The sequence below is a fragment of the Macrobrachium nipponense genome, chromosome 47, assembly GCF_015104395.2.
Source record: "Macrobrachium nipponense isolate FS-2020 chromosome 47, ASM1510439v2, whole genome shotgun sequence".
NCBI classification, from domain to species: domain Eukaryota; kingdom Metazoa; phylum Arthropoda; class Malacostraca; order Decapoda; family Palaemonidae; genus Macrobrachium; species Macrobrachium nipponense.
This window is the reverse complement of record NC_087222.1, coordinates 15,884,729-15,894,286: the sequence shown is the minus strand read 5'-3', so window position 1 is coordinate 15,894,286 and position 9,558 is coordinate 15,884,729. Positions and strand designations below refer to the sequence as shown.

The 9,558-nt window shown below is 36.8% G+C and overlaps 2 long non-coding RNA genes across 5 annotated transcripts in view; both read right to left on the bottom strand.

Annotated features, from left to right (window-relative positions):
• The window catches only part of LOC135204731 (uncharacterized), a 442,014-nt gene that overhangs the window by 154,725 nt on the left and 277,731 nt on the right, over positions 1–9,558 (bottom strand). The gene's annotated exons all lie outside the window — the stretch shown is intronic.
• The window catches only part of LOC135204730 (uncharacterized), a 96,186-nt gene that overhangs the window by 61,719 nt on the left and 24,909 nt on the right, over positions 1–9,558 (bottom strand). The window lies entirely within an intron of this gene.

Below are 9,558 nucleotides of genomic sequence, written 5' to 3'. Positions count from 1 at the left end.
TCTCTCCTCTTCCATTAGAAAAAGAATGGAAAGAAAAAGAAGGAGAATAAGAAGAAGAAGAAGCCCCAAAACAGGCAAGGAAAAGGAAGGAAAAACCTTGAAAATAATGTCCTCTCTCTCTCTCTCTCTCTCTCTCGCTCTCTCTCGTCTCATGATAAATAATAATAATAATAATAATAATAATAATAATAATAATAATATTGAAATTACTACATTTTATGTTATTTCTCTTTTAATCTCCTCCTGATTATTATTTACTCTCAATTATCATAGTACTTCTTCTTCTTTTTAGTTAGTAATTATATATACTATATATATATATATATATATATATATATATATATATATATATATATATATATATAGAGAAGAGAGAGAGAGAGAGAGAGAGAGAGAGAGAGAGAGAGAGAGAGAGAGAGAGAGAGAGGAGCGGGGAAGGAAACCACTGGAAGAGGAGAGAGAGAGAGAAGAGGAGAGGGGTGGGTTGAGGAAGACGGAACAACCTCCTAATGAAAAGAAAGAGGAACGAAAGGAAGGAAGGGAGTAAGGCGAGAGAATGGAAAGAGAGCAAAGGAAGAAGAAGAAGAAGAAAACCGACCTTATTTTAGGGAGGGAGAGAGACAGAGAGAAAGAGAGAGAAGAATCACTGATTGATAGCCGTATGTGGGGGGAAGAAATATATAGTACTGCTCCTCTCCATTGTTACTTATTATTAGGGGCATAAATACTTTTCAGTTGTTCAGTACTGACTGACTGGCTTCTTCTTCGCTAGTTCCAGTTCAGTGTTTTTCTTTCTCTCTCTCTCTTATATATATATATATAATATATATATATATTATATCTATATATATATATATAATATATATATATGATATATGTATATATATATATATATATATATATATATATATATATATATATATATATATATATATATATATATATATATATATAATACATATATATATATTATATATATATATATATATATATATATATATATACATATATATATATATATATATATATATATATTAGATATATATAATATTATATATATATATAAGAATATATATATATATATATATATATATATGTATATATATATATATATATATATTTATTAATATATATATATATATAATATATATATATTTTATATATATATATATATTATATATATACTACATATAATATATATATATATATATATTAATATAATAATAATATATATATATATTATATATATATTATATATATTATATATATATATACTATATATATATATATATATATATATATATATTATATACATATATATATATAATAGTATATATATATATATTATATATATAATATATATATATAAATATATATATATATATATATATATATTATATATATATATATAACATTTATTACATACATATATAATATAATTTATTATATATATTATTAATTAATATATATAATATTTATTATAATATATATATTATAGATATATATATAGTAGATATATATATAAATAATCATATATAGTTAATGTATTAAATTACTTTATTCATTTACAGGATCTGTAAATATAAAAACCCATGACCTGAGGTCATGGCATTAGGAGGGTCCTACGTGGACCAAAGTAGATCTAGATTACGCTATGCGCTGTCTGCAGTAGCCTGGTCTAGCTCTGAGCGTTGTCAACATTTTATGTTAATGATAACTTTGCACAACAACTTCCATGGGAGCGGTTGACCTGTTAACCTACGCCGGAAACTTGTAACTTCCGAGCCGGCGGACTACGTATGTTTTTATATGAATCGCTGAGATAGCTAATGTTCCGCTATCGACGCGATGCTTTAGAATGGCAGTTCCGTGCCAACCATCAAACATATCGGTCTTCTGACCGAGCTGCATCTCCTAGTATGGAGTTACAGAATAAAGTTGTTATATCTGTTCAACTTATCTGTTTGAATCATCTCCTTTAGTTAAGAAGAACCACTCTACTAAGATATCCCAAGGAGATGGGAGGAACCAGAAATACTTACGATGACAGTCGTAGGAGAAACACAAAAAAAAGTCTATCGCAAAGCTAAGAGACTTAAATGTGGTGGCAGCGTATGACGAAGAATAAAATTAACAAGACCCATATCAGCCGACCGAAGGTCTACAAGAACTAACTTCCACCTTCAACATCAAACTAAACAGAGGAAACGGGATCTTCAATCAACGCAACAGTTTATGAAGATGCAGATATGTCCTTCATCGAGAAGAATACAAGCATTAACACCGACGTTTGAGCAACTGTTGTCACTTATCTTCGAGAATCTGCACCGGACGAGAGCAGCATCGAACATCAACGAAGAAGAAAACAAACACAGGAAACATCATGGCGATCACGAGCAAGGACGCAGAGAGTAGTGGCAAGAGGCAGTAGTGCAAGGACGGAGGCTGTGACGTCATCAATCTTGGACTTCTCCACGCATCGTGCCACCGAGAGGAAGACCGTGACGTCACACGACTTCCGACGCGAGACTTGACAGGAACTGAGACGTCATCCCATGTCAACAATCCTTCGCAATATAATCTGGAGCTAAGTACCATTTTATCTATTCAGGTCTTTTCCTCAGTGAAGTGTTGTTCATCAGGAGTCGATCATCCAGTATTCTGGGGGTGAGTTGTTCGCCATATTAATCTTCCTTCATTACAGAATCAATCTTCAACTACGAGTTCTCGCCCGCAGATTCAATTTTTTTTCTCTTCTCGTTGTTGTTAATCGTTTCTTGCAGAATTATCCGTATAAATATTTTATCAAATTATCTGTATTTTTGTATCTTTTGGGGTATTTTTCCCTATTATTATAACACATTTATAACAGTACATGCATATGCGTTTTTACGTAGTGGTCGAGCGTACTCTTATAGATATTTTGATAGGATCGCAAGGAATAGAAGTGATAAGAAAAAAGTGAAAGTGGAAATGGCAAACTACTCCGGCTGGCAACCCCAATGTGGTGACTCTCGTTAGCGCGAGGTCAGCAATTGTCCCTTTTCAAGGTCGGGTCAATGGGTTCCTGCCTCAAAATGTTGAGGCATGGAATCTCCATCTGTTAGACGCTCATTTAAATGCAAAAAGCATTCACAGACCCAGCAGTACAATTACAGGAGACCAAAAGCTTCATAGACTTTGCTAAAGGAGACGCAAGTGCGTATCTAAGGGGGGTTTCTTTGCCAAAAGGCGCTTACATGGGACGAGTTCAAAATCAGATTACGTGCCGTGTACAGGGGTGAAGAGCTTTAGATGTATATTGGCATTGAGAAATATCCTTAACCAAGCCTCCATGACTCAGCTTAATGTTGTCGAGCGGGCGGCGCTAATTGCCGACCGGCTAAATGAACTTCAAATTCAGTTTAATTTTAATAACTCCGGGTGGGCTTACGAGTGCCAAAATCAACGTGAAAGATTTTATCCGTTTGATCTACCTTACGTCTATCACAGCAATGTTGCCTGAAGCGTTAGTGCGGTGTTTTTGACAAAAAAGTTGCAGCCCGACAGTACGGAATTAGATGTGTATAAACAAATCAAAAACACATGTCTAAATGTACCGACCTAGATCCTTCGCTCATTCAAGTTTTTTGCAAAAAATGAGAACAAGCCACAACAAGTAAATGTGGTACATAATAATAATCAAGTTACAGGGATGGTTTGTTATAACTGTAAACGACCAGGTCACATGATTTCAGACTGTCGGACGCGTTTTTTGTTCAATACACAATAGTTCAACTCATTCATATAACCGTTGCTACTCGAGGAATCAACAGCAGAATGCTACAAACACAACCAGTTGCCAGTGCAAATAAAAAGAAGGGTCCTCAGTACTATAAGAAGAAGAACAACCAAACAGGAAATTCTGCACAACGAGCAGAAACAAACAAATCGTGCTTCAGGTACCTCTTGTTCCTGGCCGTCTAGCCAGAACTCGCAAGGGCAAGCGAATTTTCAAGGTGTGATAAACAAAACGAATACCACGTAGTTCACTCCAAGGGGGGAGAGGGCGATGTTGGGTCATCAATATCAACATCTTTTGTATCAAATAATCAGTTTAATCATTTATCAGATCATTGTGAGGCAATTGATTTTCCTATGAAACACACGGCCGAATCCAAAAAATCTGTGCAGGTTCCCGTAGATTATTTGCAACAAATTCATGCAATTATTAGTTCAAAACGAGTTGCGACCAACCTTTACATGCAGTAAATTTGGACATAAGTCATTCACTTTGTTCTTTGATTCTGGTAGTCCACGTAATATCATGGATTTTAAGGACTCATCATTTACTCTTTTCAAATTTCCCTATAGAAAAGTCCGGAATAAGCTCTCAGGCATAGGGAATAATGAATTAAATGTTGTAGGCGTAACTCATGTACAGTACAAGGTCGGTAAGCGCACGTTTGCGGAGTACCTTTATTGTTGTACAAAAACATTAATATGTATCCACCCGCAGTAATTATCGGATACCCGTCTATGGCACTCAAAATATTATCTTAGCACCTGCAAAACACGGCGTGTATATCAAAGGGAAATTCTATAGGTCTTCTAATACCCTAAAATCAGTTTTAGATATAAAAAGAGACAGACAGAGTTGTCACTACCATTACAGAACCAATCACCTGTCTCATGAACCAAGAAATAATACAGGCAACCCAACAGAACTCTCGCTCACCTGTAATATCAGCTTGCACGCAAACTCTCGAGCCTAACGTAACTTCGACATATTAGTGCGTGTAAAGAGAACCTTGCCAGGATCTGAAACATTAATCCTTTCCGAAACTCTGAAAACACACGGATTATCCGTCACACAAGCCATTTATACAGTCGGCTCACAACAACAATGTAACATCGAAGTCTGTAATCATTTGAATACCACTTTAGTAATCCACAAAAATCAACATATCTTGGATGCCGAAGTTATCAAACATCGCATTCTTACCGTAGCTGAGATAAATCACGCTCAATCAGTTGCGGATGAATCCCTTTTGCAATCTATAACGAACAAAAATCAATAATGGGACATTCAAGAAGAAGAAAATTCTTGAATCTTTAACTAAATATTCATGATGTTTTTTTCCACTACGGATGGAACCTTAGGAAAAATGGATGTCATCGAGCATCAAATAAGGCTCAAGGACAAACAGAAAGTAATCTATGTACCTTCGTACCGACTTCCTATGAAATTTCAGAATGAGATAACAGAGGAAGTAGGTAAAATGCTAAAAGAAGGAGTCATTAGGAAATCAAACAGCCCTTATAATTTTCCGTTAATAGTAGTACCGAAAAAAGATCGAACTTGGCGGATATGCGTAGATTTTCGTCGTTTAAATGAAGAAACAATCCCTGACAGATTCCCAGTACCATGTACCGATGATATCCTATCTCTACTAGGTCAGAACAAATATTTCACAAGCTTAGACTTACTAAAAGGATTTCATCAGATTCCGTTGGAACAAGAGAGTATCCATACACTGCCTTCAGCACAGCCAGGGGACATTATGAATTTTTGCGTATGCCTTTTGGTTTACGTTGTGCTCCTATAACTTTTACTCGTATGATAAACATCGTGTTTGGAGACTTGTTAGGAGATATCCTACATGCCTACATGGACGACCTAGTAATCTTTTCCAACACATTAGAAGAACATTTACGTAAATTAGAGTTAGTGCTACAAAGACTAAGGCAGCATAATTTAAGGGTAAAGATAAGTAAGTGTGAATTTTTTAAAAACAGAACTAGTCTATTTAGGTTTCACGTTTCTGTGAAGGTCTTAAAGTCGTCCATGATAAGGTGTCGGCTATCCGTAACTTTCCGATACCTACTAACGTCAAGGGAATACAGCAATTTTTAGGCTGCAGCGGCTACTACCGCCGCTTTATACGTAACTACTCAATCATAGCCGCTCCCCTAACCGATCTTATAAAAAAGGGCGTAGATTTCGTATGGTCTGAAATTCATCAACAGGCGTTCGATAAATGAAAGATGAACTGTGTAGTTCTCCTATCTTGAAATTTCCTGACTTCGGTAAGGAATTTTTCATAGCAACAGACGCCTCAGACCTAGGAGATGGTGGGGTATTGCTTCAACAATATGATAAACAGTTTCCCTATAGCTTTTTATTCTAAACCTGAGACCCTCCGAAAGTAAATATGCAGTAAATAGCAAGGAAGGGCTCGCTATTGTTAATTCACTCGTGCATTTTAAATTCATAATATACGGTTATCCCGTCAAGGTTCTCACTGATCATAAGCCCCTAACCGACTTCTTTAAAGGCTTTAGTCACAGCCCCAAGCGAACTCGGTGGCACATGATCATTCAGACTTCGGCGCGAGGATCGGGTGGTATTTACCTGGGAAAGCAAATATCATTGCTGACGCATTATCACGCAACCCCTCTTCATCTTGTACCGAGCCATTAGCTGAATTAATAGATATCTCAACCTCCACGCCCATTGTTAAAACTATATCTGACAGGAAGAACTGGGCTGGAGTGCTGAACTATTACAGACAGAACAAAGAAAAGATCCGCAAATAGAAAAAATCATCATTGCGTTAAACGGAAATCTGAAGGAAAAGGAATACCTAAAAGTATAAGCAGCAGAATTAATATCATACAGGACAATATCCTGTGTAGATCCGTGACGAGGACCCGAAAACAACAACACCACCGCAGTTGAATAACAACCAGTGGTGGTGCCTATAACTCACATCATACCCACGTCTTAAAATGGTTGCATGAAAATCCACTGCATGGACACCCTGGGTTATTCTTTGATGTCACAGAAGCAAATCCTTATTTTATTGGCATACGATGCTTACAGATATAAAAAAGCACATAGCAAATTGTCGCACTTGTCAAGAATACAAAGGGCACACGAATGACACCTGTCAGCCTTAGGGGCTTACCCCGTGCCAAATCAACCCTAAATTTGAAAGAGTACATTTAGATTTATTAACAGGATTTTACGAGTCAGACAGAGGGAAATAAGCACCTCCTAGTAATTATAGACGCTTTGACTCGAATATACAGAACTTATAGCGCTTAAACAAAAACCGCGGTCGAGTGCGCTAGGAAGTTTTTATGAGTGCTACATTTGTAAACATGGAATTCCACACTCATTATATCAGACTCGGGCGGGGAGTTCAATAATCATTTCCTTAACTCCTTGTGCGAATTCCTTTGTATAAAGAAAATCAATACCATGATCTATCACCCAGAGTCTAATGGGCTAGTGGAAAGGGCAAATCGTAAGGTTTTAAACATTTTAAGGGTCACCTTAGGGGGGGCAGACCCCAACTGGGACATTGCCATACCTGCGGTACTAAGCACACTTAATCACTCGTATCATGTGTCTATTAAAATGACACCGCACGAGGCACTGTACGGTATCCGGCTAGAACGCCTTTCCACATCTTAACCCCTACAACTAATTTATCAAATCCTCTAAAGGATGTTATGGATGCAAGCATAAGTCGATATAATATACTTCGTAAGAATCTAGAAGAAGCACAAATAATAATGAAAAAAAATCATGATAAAATAAGCCTAAGCCAACTAGGAACATATGCCGTGGGCGATCATGTATTACATACAAGCATACGTACGTAAAGGTTTAAATTATAAACTGACACCTAAGTTTGAAGGCCCGTTTAACATTTTAGAAAAATTTAACGGCCAATAGATTTAGGTTCAAAATGTATCCAAACCCACTGATGTGAGAATAGTCCCATTGGCACATATCAGAATCTAAGGTAGATGAGTGAGGGAAAAAATGGTTGTATTTATGAAACTTGTATAATAACTTATATATATATCTATTAATCATATTTGTATGTAAACCTATTCTTTTACGTGAGTTATTACATATTGTATGGAAAGAGCGCTAGGACGAAAGAAATAGAATTTAATCATGGCTCGATTATCGAGAGAATAGATGATGTATTCATCGTGTCAAGTAATATTGTTATAGAAGTAGATATGCATGCAATATTCTTGCCTGAAGATGACGTCCTTAACTTAAAGAATGACCTGATGACGGTTTGCTATTTCGCTTAAGGAAATGCACGAACGTAATTTTCATGCTAACTCAGAGATTTCGCTAGCTCAAACACTAAGCGTCGGCGGAAATGTTGTCTTATGACATACAAAATAAAACCGCCGAGGCAGAAGAACTTGCTCGTGACCTGCTGATGTGGTCTGTGCGGCACAATACTCTCGAACGCCGCAACCCGCTTATTCTGGCTGGACTAAACATCTTAGGATCAGTTGCGAATCTAGGCTTAGGAATTTCAAATCGCCTTAAGATAAATAATCAAAATAAAAGAATTGAGTTTTTTTTGCAACACAAAAACCGAATTGGCTTTGTCCGAACTTCGCAGCCAGTTATCTTCAATCAATCAAATAATGAGTATCGTTAATGAACATTCAAATAATATCGATCAGGTCATGGAAGTTCAACATTTGCTGGCTACATTAGCTTACTATAGTTCGAAAATAGATCATATCCGTGTGAAAATATCACATTTTATTGAAAAGTCAAAAGATTACGTAGAAGCGATTACGTTAGCAACAAAGGGTGTGTATCTCCTCACCTCATGCCTATTAAAGATCTCACGATTAACTTTGGAAAACGGACGGGAGAAACTAGGTTATATTCCTTTATTAGACGCCCATAAAAGTAGAGTTCTATTATAGCCTAATATTCAGTCAGCGTTGAAAATTTATTAGAATTATGATAACATTCCTTTGATTCTTCCGATGCTTGGCAATCATACAAAAATAGCACCGTTCCTACGTTCATGACGAATAACTCAGGTCCAGTAATATCCAATTTGACGGGGCATGTACTGATTTCTTCTGATAAGAAATCATTTACAGTCATTAAAGACTTAGATAAACTCACTCACTGTTCAGAAGCCATGAATAATAAAATTTGTACAGCTGACTCTTTTGAATTCTATCCTATATCAACGGATTCATGTGAGTTAGGCATAGTGCTAAACGGCTCTCTCTCTCATACAAGCGAAGGTTGTCTGGGGAAACTTTATCCCTTTTACGGTAATAAATTCAATTACAGGATGAATAATGGTTCCTGGATCCGTTACGATAAAGCCGGATTCGACGTAGTGTGTCCGGACGGTACCACCGCCCATGCCCCTATCTTTGTAGCAGCCGATGGTTGTACGGGGACATCTACAAACTACACCGTCAGAGGGGGTGTCACGATACTTACGTGAGAAGGCGTATTTTGCGAACTACACTTGGGCATCTACAATCATCCCATCACTACCTCTCCCATACAACGCGCGGGTGGCTCATCGTTTGACGCAACTGGCGGAGATGAACCACGCGTCACCGACTTATGCAGGTGGAGAAAATCTTTGCTACTACATTCTGCTAGCCGTGTTCAGCGTGACGGCCATATTGGTTATCGCCGTCAACATCTTTGCTTGGCGTAGGCTGAGGCGTAAACAGAAGGATCTCCAAGGAAACGTATCGGCCCGTCTAGATGAC